Raw genomic sequence first — 12,286 nt, 5'->3', positions numbered from 1 at the left:
CGCAACACAATAGTCAGTACACACACCACACCTTCCAAGGCACGTAACCGCTCACAATACACACGAAGAACTGCACAGACTACGTACTGCACACACCAAGAGACACACTAAACAAGCACAACCGCACACAGTCAACACATTGCACATCATGTGAATAACTCAGCCAGACACACACACACACACACACACACAAACTCTAACACAACACGCAAATCACAATCACACACACACAAAACTGTCACAACCCATCCAAATCCACACGCAACTGACGCAAACACAAGCAACACACATATAACGCACAGCACACAGCACACCCAACCACAAGCATACAGTACAGAGCACACACAGACCCACCTGCAGACAGCACTACCAAACCCCACCCGCCGCACCCCACCCCACCCACACACACACCGAGCACAGGCACACAGCACGCCCGTCACAGGACCGAATCAACATCACACGCAATGCTCAGATTGCACAGACCACCCAACATCTACCCGGTTGGTAACACACAGAAGGCATATAGGCAGCACACACGCAACCCAGAGCACAGTACATACCACGACAGCCCGAAGAAACACCAGACACATTTCACACTAAACTTTAGACTGGAAGCCACACACCACACAACACAGACAACCGCCGACAGATGAAAGGCATCATGAAAGGCAAAATATACATTGCACAAAGACCCACTGGACGCACACAACATACCACACACAAATACCAGCATCGTACAAATAACACGCCACACAGTGGAAAATACACAGAACAGTGTACTCAACAAGCAGTAAGGAACCTCACACGTTACATACAAGATGCACACAGCACGGACAGCACACAACACACAGAAAACAAGCAAGACCCGCAGACCGTAGTCCCCACAACGCGAAACGCACAAGAACACGGCACACAGAGCGTACAACAGAGAATACGCACAGAATCACAAGAGAGCACCACAAAGCACCAACCAACTACCATATACCAACAACACATACAGCTCACTGCACCCACAACGAACCCAGAAAACACAAAAGAGCTCAAGTGTATCGGCTTCTACCGCAATGTTTGCTAAGTGTTCTATGTCACATAGGAGCGAATTGTAGCGTAGCATTGTCTCAGCGAGGGTCTCCTCAGTGCACGGTGGATTGTTTCCCCAGCAAAGTCTGGCATAAGGCTCTCCTGCGGCAGTGTCTGACCCTTTGCTACAAAGGCATCCTCACGGCGTTGCTATGAAAGGGACGAGGTGGCTCTTTGCGTCCTCTTGTAGCGCCCTCGGGAAACAAGGCCGTCCCAGAGGCTTGATTACAAACCTGCGGAGGAAACGGACAGGCAGGAGAGTCTGTCCCCAGTGTGCTTGAACGCAGAAGTCTCGCAACACCCAAACAGCACATCACACTGAACATCAAACCCCACACACACTGAGAACATAACTGCACACTATACACCTGAAACACGGTTCTCAGAGTAGACACAACACACACAGTGAGGCTCACTGACCAAGCATGACCACACACAGTACACACATCACAAATTACACTCGTTACTCAAACCGCCAACCACACATACAATCTTTCAAACACGCCTTCTTTGTGTTGGGTTTTGTGTTATGTGTGAAATGCGTTGTCTTTTGGGTATATGGTAGGGCGTCTTTTGTGGTGGTGTGTGATTGTGTGTGTATTCTTTCTGTGTTCTGTAACGTTTTTCCTGCTGTTATTGTGTGTATTTTGTTTGTAGTCTGTGATTTGGTATTTTAGTGTGTGTGGCAGTGTTTATGTGGTTGTGTGTGTGTTTCCTGTGTGTTGTGTTCTTTCTGTGTTGTGACTGTTGTGTATGCGATATGTGCAGTTTGGGTAGTTTGTGGTTTGTAGTGTGTGTCTGTGTGTACTTACTTCTCCGTGGAGTGCTGTGTGACTGGTGTGGTTTTGGATGATTCTGTGTTGTGTGTTGTGTGCTGGGAGTGTGTCTTCATGTGCTGCATGTTTGGTGTCTTCTGTTGCATGTTGTGTTCATGGTCGGGAATGTTATGTGGTCTGTGAAGGGTTTTCTGTTTCATGTTTAATGTGTGTTGTGACCGCACGTGAGTTGCATGATGTGGAACATATTGCGTTCTCTGTGGCATGTATGTTGTGTGTATTCTTATCTGTTTGCGTATTGTGTGTGTGTTGTGTCACCTGTGTTTTTTAAGGGTTGTGTGGGATATTATCGTGTATTGTGTCCGACATGCTTTGTATGTATGCTGTGTGCTTTGCATTGGGTGTTCTGTGAGGCTCTGTGTGCTGTATGTTTTATGTGTGCTTTGCGCAATGTGTGTAGTGTGTGAAATGTGTGTTTCATAATTTCGGTGTTCTTTCTGATGCGGTTTGTGTATTTCTTGCATGTCATTTTGCATGTGCTGTGTGTGGTGTGTGTTTCGTGTGTGTGATTGCGAATTGTGTGTGGTTGTATTTGAGTGGGTGTGTGGGTGTTTGCTTATGATGAGTGTGATGTGAAATGTGTTGTCTGTGTGTGGTTGTGCTTGTTTAGTGTGCCTCATTGTGTGTGCTCTGTGTACTCTGTGAAATGTGGTTCATGTGTCTTTTGTGTGCAATTATGTGCTTTGATGTGTCTGGTGTGTGTCTTGTGACTCGTCTCATTACATTTTTGGATTTGGGTGTGTGTGTTTTGCGTGGCGCAGCCCGCGCGTGGATATGAGTGTGGGGTGTCTGTGCGTGATTGTGTGTGTGGTGTGTAGTGAGTGAAATGTGCGCTATGTGGGTTTTTGTTGTTTGTGGGTCTTGCATGTGGTTTCGTATGTGGTGTGCCTGGTTGGCATGTGTGATTGTGATTTAGGTTTGCTGTGTTTGAGAGGCTGTGTGTGCATTTGGTTGAGTTATGTGTGTGATGTGAGATGTTTTGTCTGTGTGTGCTTGTGTCATGTGCCTCATTGTGGGTGTTGTGTGTACTCGTTGAACTGTGGTTTGTGTGAATTGTGTGCTTTTATGTCCTGTGATGCATGTTGTTTTCTATGTTCTGCTGTGTGAATGCTGAGAGGTTCTGTGTGTTCTCTATGTATGTGTTTGTGGGTGTTTTCTTGTGTGTGTGGTGGCTGTTCCTTGAGTGTGTGTTGTGTGTGGCTTTATGTGTGGTATGTAGTGGTTATGTTGTTCTTTGTGTGTCGCATTGTTAATGTGGGATGTTGTGTGTGTTACGAGTTGTGATGCTAATTTCTGTGTGTGATGCTTGTGTGTGTTGTGTGATGTGTTGTTCTGTGACTTGTGTTTTGTTGAGTGTATTCTCTGTGCATTTCATATTGTGTGTGTTGCGTGGTCTGTGTGTTTAGCAAGTTGTGTGAGATATTAAATGTGTGTTATGACTGATATGCTTTGTGTATATGTTGTGCGTCTGCCATTGCGCATTCTGTGAGGCTATGTGTGCTGTACGTTTTATGTGTGCTTGGAATGATGTGGGTAGTGTGTGAAATGTGTGTTGCCTAAATTCGGTGTTGTTTCTGTTGTGGTTTGTGCGTGTGTGTGTTGCGTGTGGGTTTGTATGTGTTGTATGCGTGGTGTTCGTTTTGCACGTGTGAGTGTGATTTGTGTGTGGTTGTGTTTGACAGGTTGTAGGTGTGGTTGGCTGTTTGAGTAACGAGTGTAATTTGTGATGTGTGTACTGTGTATGGTCATGCTTGGTCAGTGAGCCTCACTGTGTGTGTTGTGTCTACTCTGAGAACCGTGTTTCAGGCGTATAGTGTGCAGTTATGTTCTCGGTGTGTGTGGGGTTTGATGTTCAGTGTGATGTGCTGTTTGGGTGTTGCGAGACTTCTGCGTTCAAGCGCACTGGGGACAGACTCTCCTGCCTGTCCGTTTCCTCCACAGGTTTGTAATCAAGCCTCTGGGAGGGCCTTGTTTCCCGAGGGTGCTACAAGAGGACGCAAAGAGCCACCTCGTCCCTTTCATAGCAACGCCCTGAGGATGCCTTTGTAGCAAAGTGTCAGACACTGCCGCAGGAGAGCCTTATGCCAGACTTTGCTGGGGAAACAATCCACCGTGCACTGAGGAGACCCTCCTGCGACAGTGCTATGCTGCAATTCGCTCCTATGTGATATAGAACACTTAGTAAACATTGCGGTAGAAGCCTATACACTTGAGCTCTTTTGTTTTTCTTGGGTTTGTTGTGGGTGCAGTGAGCTTTATGTGTTGTTGGTATATGGTAGTTGGTTGTTGATTTGTGGTGTTCTTTTGTGATTCTGTGTCTATTTTCTGTTGTATGCTCTGTGTGCTCTGTTCTTGTGCATTTCGTGTTGTGTTGTCTATTGATTCTATTTACATTTAGGGTGGTTATCAATAGGTATGTACTTACTGCCATTTCAGGCTTTAGATTTGTGGTTACCAAAGATTCCAGGTTACTTTCCTTGCTATCTAAGATTGTAACCACTCAGTATGCTGTTACAAACACAATCTGTAGGTTCTTTTCTATTTCTCCTCCTTTTACTTCCTCTTTCATTCTTTCTATATTAGGTATCAGATTCTATACTTTTTCTCTTTCCCTTGATTGACTTTGGGGATAATTTAATTTTGCTTTTGCCTCACAATCAGCTGCTCCCCCCTCCCTACCGTGATTTTATTACCTCTGGTGACAGCTATGCAACCCTAGCAACACTTCCATCTAGAGCAGTTCCTCCTAAATAGACTGCAGAGATGTTTTGTGGGAGGTAAACTCTCTCAGCTTTTGCTTATCTGGAAATTGTTTAATCCCTCCTTCAAATTTAAATAATAATCTCACCAGATAAAGTAATCTTTGTTCCACACCCTTCTGCTTCATGGCATTAAATACATCATGCCACTCCCTTCTGGCCTTTTAGTTTTTTGCTGAGAAGCTGTTGTTACTCTGATGGGCTTTCCTTTGTATGTGATCTAATTTCTGCCTCTGGCTGCTTTTAACAGTGTGTCCTTATCCTTGATCTTTCCCATTTTATTACTATGTGTCTTGGTGTTGTCTTCCTTGGGTCCCTTGTGTAGAGGGATCTGTGGATCTCCATGGCCTGAGAGACTCTCCTTCCCCACATTGGGGAAGTTTTCAGCAACTACCTCCTCAAAGACACTTTCTATCCCTTTTTCTCTCTTCTTCTTCTGGTATCCCTATAATGCAAATATTGTTCCTCTTGGATTGGTCACACAGTTCTCTCAATATTCTTTCATTCTTAGAGATCCTTTTTTCTCTCTGTGCCTCAGCTTCTTTGTATTCCTCTTCTCTAGTTTCTATTTCATTTATTGTCTTCTCCACCGTATCCAACTTGCTTTTAATACCCTCCATCATGTTCTTTAACGATTGGATTTCTGGCCTGAATTCATTTCTGAGTTCTTGGATGTCTTTCTTTACCTCCATTAGGATGTTTATTATTTTTATTTTGAACTCCCTTTCAGGAAGAGCCAGAGGTCAATATCATTTAAATCTTTCTCGTGAGTTGTATTAACAATTTTACTCTGGACAAGGTTCCTTTGGCATTTCATGTTTGTATATGGCGCCCTCTAGTGTCCAGAAGCTCTATTCTGTAGCTGCTGAGCCCCTGAAGCAATGTCAGGGGTCGCAGGGGAGCGGTACTGGGGGTAGGAAAGAGCTGTTCCCCGCCACACTGGCTCCTGTGCCTGTCTCCACTGCCTGAGCCAGTGAGCCGGGCACACTGGCATAAATTTTTGTCCCAGAGCAGCCAGATATGGATCCCTGCTTTCCACAAGCAGCTGGAATCCCAGTCTCCCCAGGAACTCTGCCTGTATTAACTTTCCAACCCAGGGGAGTCTTCTTTACATGGAAAAAAGCTACAAAAACTGTGTCTTTAAAGAGTTCATGAGTTACCAAATTTGAATTGCAAAATTCAGCCATTGATTAGAAATTCAGTTTCTAACCAATATAAATAGATGTCTGAAAAAAACCTGTTGTAAAGTTACTAAGAGACTGGTCACCAATTAAGTTTAACTGCATATAATTTAAAGGGAAAACAGTTTTTTAACAGCTGAGTAAAATAATGTTTTTACACTTTAGTCCATATTTACACTGTGCAATAATCCTAAAGTCTGAACTTTTAAATAATTTTAATATATATTTTCATAGTTAACTTAGAAAAGGCCAAATTAACAAATAGATTTTTATTTATGAAATGAAATACAACTGATGGCTATCAGCAAGATACTTGTTCTGAATATTTCTTAAATAATGTGCAGTATATTCACTAAATCCATCATATATCTAATAGTATTACTTGAATATGTTTTTGTATTATGATTGCTTCCATTTGTGACACTCACCAACATGAGACCAGCAGGGGCTTGACTCTTTGGCCTTGTCCTCACAAGCAATATTTATTTATTACATAAAGTTACTACAAAATTACATGGGGAGAAAAATACAAAGAAAATTGGGCAACATATTTACAGAGCATTACACTAAGAAGTTGCCATAAAAATAGTTTAAAAAGTTCAGAATTAGACCAAGGAGCAGTTAGTAACTATGTCAGTGAATGAACAGAAGGAGGACTCCTAAAAGTGAAATGTTTTCAAGGTGTGAAGGGATATGCAATGAAAAAGGAGATGATGTGGAGTCCAAGTAAGATAAAATGCAGGTAAGGTGTGGCAGCTGATAAAGGACATTAACTTGAAGCACAAAGAAATGCTGAATGGTGTTGTATGCTGTAGACGCAGTGGAATCAAGGCAGAAACTACAGGCACAGGTAAAGGCGTATCAGCACTGTTAGGACACAGCCAACTTTTTTTATTTCCAGCTTTATCTCTTCTAAAATCAAAACAAAGACCTGGCAGATTCTCACATACTCACCCCTCTGACATGGCCAGACTTCCGCTCAACTTCCGCTTTTTCTTCCTTAAGAAATTCACACTTCTTTCAAATCTCTTACTTGATTCTAAAAGATTAAAGTAACAATTTAACAAAACTACAGCCATTGAAAAGGAAAGGCACACAATTCACCTCAGCTAGCAGCGCCTTCAAGTGTATAGCCAAACTGAACAAGTGAGTGAATCTCTTCAGCAACAAGGAGGATTGTGAACGGACTTGTATTAACACAACAGTATTATGTATATGAATTTCAAAAAATATTTTCTACATTATTGCTTTAAGATACAATATAAATTTGAGCTCAGAACTCTTATTTAACTGTTCCATAAATTACATATATAGATCCTGGTAAAGAGAAACACAGACAACTGAAAACTTTGAACACTAGTTTTCACAGGGTAAGATCAGAATAAGAAGCAGAACACAATTTAGTTGTGTTATTCCCCGTGGAATAAACAGATTACTATTATTCCCAGTTAGAAAACAGAACTGAAACAATTACCCAACCAAAGGGAATAAAAGATTCCCACAAACAGGGTAAGATTTGGAAAACCAAAGATAAACTTAGTATGAACATTAAAAAAAAATTTCCAAAAGAGACAGCTGTCCTAATTTTTTTAATGTAAAGACTTTCTTGTTTTAATGTTTAAAGTGTGACAATTGTTAATGGAATAAACTAACCATGCCCTTGCCTCAGGGCATTTGAATTTGCTATTTCTGTTGTTTGAAACTCTTTTCCAAGTATGTTTAATACCCACTTCTACCTGTCCCCTAGCTCTCTGCTAAAATATGTTTTAATTATTAAGGAAGATTTCCCCCCACCCCAGACCCCGACCCAACACAACACATACTGTCATGGCAACTATGCTTTATCTCCTTGGCACTTAACTGTAGTTGGCATACTATATATTGACTTGTTTCTTATCATCCTTCACTGCTAGAATGTAAGTTCTACATGTGCAAGAATAATTCTGTACAGCACCTAGCTGAGTACCTAACAACAAAGTAAGGTCTCAACAAATAATTTATGTTAAATGAAGAGAAAGTATAACACTATAGGGGCATTGTATGAGTATGAGTTTCGACTCCTTCATAAGCTAATATGGTAAACATAACAACAAGTGGGAGAAAAAGGTTGTCAGGCATTAGATTTACTAACTAAAGAACATCAAAATTTTACCTTTAATCTCGGCACATCTTTATTTGCTTGTTCAAGCTGAAGTTTTAGTTCAATATTTTCAGATGATAGCCTCCGGTTTTCTTTTTGAAGGTCCTGTTCTCTTTGTCCATGATCTTCTGACTTCATTTCTGAAGTCTTCAGAAAAATGAAGTTAGGAATATTTTTAAGGCTCAATAAATAAAAATGCATAAGGCATACTGGATAAGTAAACACTGCTAAAACAGGGAACATTTTTCCTTAGAAAAATATGAGAAAATTGGAGAGCTCTAGAGAAATTCAAACCAAAATAAATACGTTAGAATATAAAACTTGCAGGGAAATATGATAATGGAGTTTGTTTAAATTAAAAAGTAAACAATGTCAAGTAGGACTTAACAATGTCCACACAAATAATGCTTCCATATATACTCATAATGACTAAATTGATTTATAGTGGCTTTTCCAGTCCAAAAATAAAGTATGACTTATCTATGAGGATTTTATTATGTCTCATTCCCACATTCCACCCACAAATTCATATGTTGAAGTCCTAACTACCAGTACCTCCAATGTGACTTTATTTGGAAATAGAGCCTTTTTAAATATTTTAAACCAAATTAAAATAATTAGGGTGGGTCCTAATCCAGTATGCCTGCCTGGTATTCTTATGCAAGAGAAAAACTTGGACGCGGAGGTAGCTTGGAGGGGAGACAATGTGAAGAGAAAGGGAGAAGATGCCCATCTACACGCCAAGGAGAAGGCTTTAGAACAGATACTTCCTTCAGAGGTTAAAGAAATAATCCCGTCCAGTACCTTGATTCTGGACTTTTGGCTATCAGAACTGTGAGAATATATTTCTGTTGTTTAAACCATTGTATCTATGGTGCTTTGTTATGATGACCTAGTAAACTAATACACAAGCCTGCAACAATCACTGCCTCAATCCCTTCCTCCAGAAAGCTTTTCCTCCTTCCTTGAATGAAAATCGCTCCCTCTTCTGAAACCCAGTAACACTCAGATTATTTATGTTCAATTTTATTTTTCATTTTAAACTATAGGTTATTTGAAAGGGAAATCTGTGCTTGATTACTTTTTCTGTAAAGTGGGTAGAAGACACCTACCTCATAAGATTGTTATGAACAACAGATGAAGTAATTTTGTGAAAGCCCATAGCACCGATTAAGTTTTTTCTCCCCCGTTCCTTTCTCTCTCTACTGGCCTGACAGATTATCAAGTTACTAACTCCACAGACATTATAGTTTTAAAAATACAAAATCAAACAAATACATCTTTTTATACATGCTCTACAACATCTTTTTAATTAGCAGTAGGTTAAATATTGTACATTCTGATATATTCAGCTTTAGGTAAAAAAGAAGTAAAAAAATTAAAGAAATTAGAAAATAGGACTTTAAGAAATAAAGATATTCTGTGCTGATTCTGACTCAAGGGCATGTAACAGAACACTGTTAGAAACACTGTACGCATCCACCCAATGTCTATATGTTTGAGCGAATGTGTGTGCAAATGCACACGCACAGTAGCAAGAAAAGGATGTGCTGTTATCTGTAAACCGCCGGAATACGTCCCTACTTATTCTGTCAAATAACCTCAGAATACATTCTATTCTTCTACAGTTAGCTTAACGCTAAGCAAACTATGCCACCTGTAAGGTCCTCAGTTTTTGCATCTTACAAATGAAGCCACAAGAAGGAACAGTTTTTAAGATCTCTTCAGACATGGAAATCTTTAATTTCCTATCTCTGAGCTCTTCTGTCTTTTCCACATCTCTTCTGTCCATGGTAGCTATCTGATTTAACAAAAAAAATGGTAAATACCTGAGTACTACTGATTGATCGACATAAATTATATTAAATATCACTCACAGAAGAGTGTAATTGTGATGAGCTCATATAAGGGTATGATTTTTTAACACAGTTCTCCTCCCACAAATATGGGTGCCATTATTATGTAAGCAAATATGGATCATCACCCTCCTTAGTCTCATCAAACAAAACTAGAAGTATTGGTTGAGATGGTCCAAATTTCTGGAAAATGAATTCTAATGAAACTACCTATGAAAGTAATATGAATAAAATTCTTAAATAATGAATTTTATGAGACTTTTACATAAGTGGAGTCCTGTTAAAAGGTAGAAATTAAATTCTTAGTGGATGGGTGTTAACAATAACACACGGTGAAAGTCTCAAATTTTCAATTACTGATTATCAAGTGGAAAACACTATGAACCGGGATAAATAAATGAAATAAGAATTAAGTCACTTTCATCCATCTACTCTTAACTTTTAAATGTTTGATTTTAGTTGATGTTTTTAGGACTTAGGTGACTGGAATGTGTAAGTAGAAAGGATAAATAAAAAAGAACATAACTACTATTTTATTTGAATTGGGGAAAACTTTTCTTCTGTCCTGCAAGGTAAGCTGACCAAAAATAGTGTATTGATGGAATGTCCATGAAGAACTGCTAAGTCAGACCTGCAGTTAAATTCTGACTATGCGTCTTCTTGATCACTGGAGATTTTACTTACTCTCCAAGCTTCCCACATAAATCAGGGTACTGTGAAAATTAGACTTAGGTACATATTCTAACACAGCATAGATAGCAACCCATGCAAGCTCCTTTTTCTCAATATAAATAAAATATCCATTACAAGGCAAAAAGATGAACAGTTTATTTTAGAATGTCCCACAGCATCACAACACATTTTTACAGAAATTTTATCTGTAGTGAGATTTTATAGATGAGGTAGGAATTTCTCTAGCAAAACCAACACCTCTAACGTGCCCTATTTTTGTTATTGTTATCTAATCTAGTACTTTTTAGGTGAGTACCAAGGGTAAAACACTACTAAAATGAATAAGGAAATGTATAAGCATAAGTTTTGTAGGAACTAGTCAAATATGAGGACTTAATAAAAGATGAAGTTTTAATAGTTCATACTTTTTACAAATTCTGCACAGTTTATCTCCATTTGCACCATACATATATACTACTGGCTGTAAGAAGACTCTGCTAACAAAGAAGCAAAGGACTGCCGTGTACTCACACTGCTTCGCTGGACTGGCGTGTGAGCTTCAGAATCCGCCTGTGCCTCCCGCTCAGCCCACCAGTCACCGCAGCAGCAAGTGTAGCTTGTTGTAGAATCACGGTGATCCTGCACAGGAGGTCATTCTCGATCCCCGTGGCAGTTGTGACTCACACCTTCAGCTGTGTCCCCTTTCCCTTTCTCTTTCTCGCCCAGCTCTTTCTCCTCCTTGTCTTTATGTTCCTGTTATTTTTACAAGTCTTGATTATTTTCTCAATTTCAGGATTTGGTTCATTTTCAAATTTGGAGTTAAAATCTGCCCCAGTACCATTTGTTGACCTAAATGGACTTGATATTTTGTTCGGTCTCGCCTCAGATTTATGTAACTCAGTGGGACCTACACTATCTTCCGCTTTGTGTTTTTCCTCTTTACTGTGACAACGGAGACTATTTCTAGGTGTCTGATGATATAAGTTGTCATTGGCATCTATTCCCTTCCCATATTTTAATTCTGAACACACTTACGGGGTTTTGTTTGTTTCCATGTAAAGTGTTCTTTTTGTGAAAAACATTATGCCTGTATTTGTAATACTGGTAGCAAGGGTACAAAGAGGAGTTGTGTTACATAACAGATTCTGCTTGAAGCAGAGAAGAGAAATATGAAAAGATAAAAGGAAAAAGACAAAAATATGCACACTCAATGTTTTAAAGTAAGACATACCAAACAATTCTACATAATGATTCTTTATAAAGAAAAACTAGAAACATGTCACGTTTGAATGGAAACAATGCTCTATTTTCTTTTTTTTACTCTAATTTTATATTCTTACCACAGCAAAACTTATGATAACTACACTTAAAAGCTTCAGAAATAATTTGTAATGAAGTTTTATGCAAAAGCAAATCAATCAAGTTTACTATTTACTGTTGTTATGTAAGAAGAATTAAAGAAGTCAACATACATTACTACCTGGTAAAAATAAAAGTTGAGTTTACTGCATTAACATTAATGAAAGGGATCGAATGTTTCTGACCTGATAAAGGCAGAAGCTGATTTTACTTCTGAGCTTAAAAATGAAAAAAAAAAGATATACACTTACTGAAGGCCTAGAATATGCATCCTTTGAAAACTGTTTTTCTAAAGCATGGAGTTTTTCTTGGAGGTATTTATTTTGTAATTCTAAATCTTCTATGACAAAATCTTGAGGAAGAGCTTTGTGAGTCCTAGAAATTAAAGAACCACAGACTCCTT

The 12,286-nt window shown here is 39.3% G+C and overlaps 1 pseudogene; it reads right to left on the bottom strand.

Moving 5' to 3' along the window:
* Positions 1–6,682: 6,682 nt before the first annotated feature.
* LOC108387918 (centrosomal protein of 290 kDa-like) overlaps positions 6,683–12,286 on the bottom strand; it is a 28,340-nt pseudogene continuing 22,736 nt past the window's right edge.

Source organism: Manis javanica, chromosome 1 (genome assembly GCF_040802235.1).
Source record: "Manis javanica isolate MJ-LG chromosome 1, MJ_LKY, whole genome shotgun sequence".
Lineage (NCBI taxonomy): Eukaryota > Metazoa > Chordata > Mammalia > Pholidota > Manidae > Manis > Manis javanica.
The sequence above is the reverse complement of the archived record's forward strand: the minus strand, read 5'-3'. Positions and strand labels throughout refer to the sequence as shown.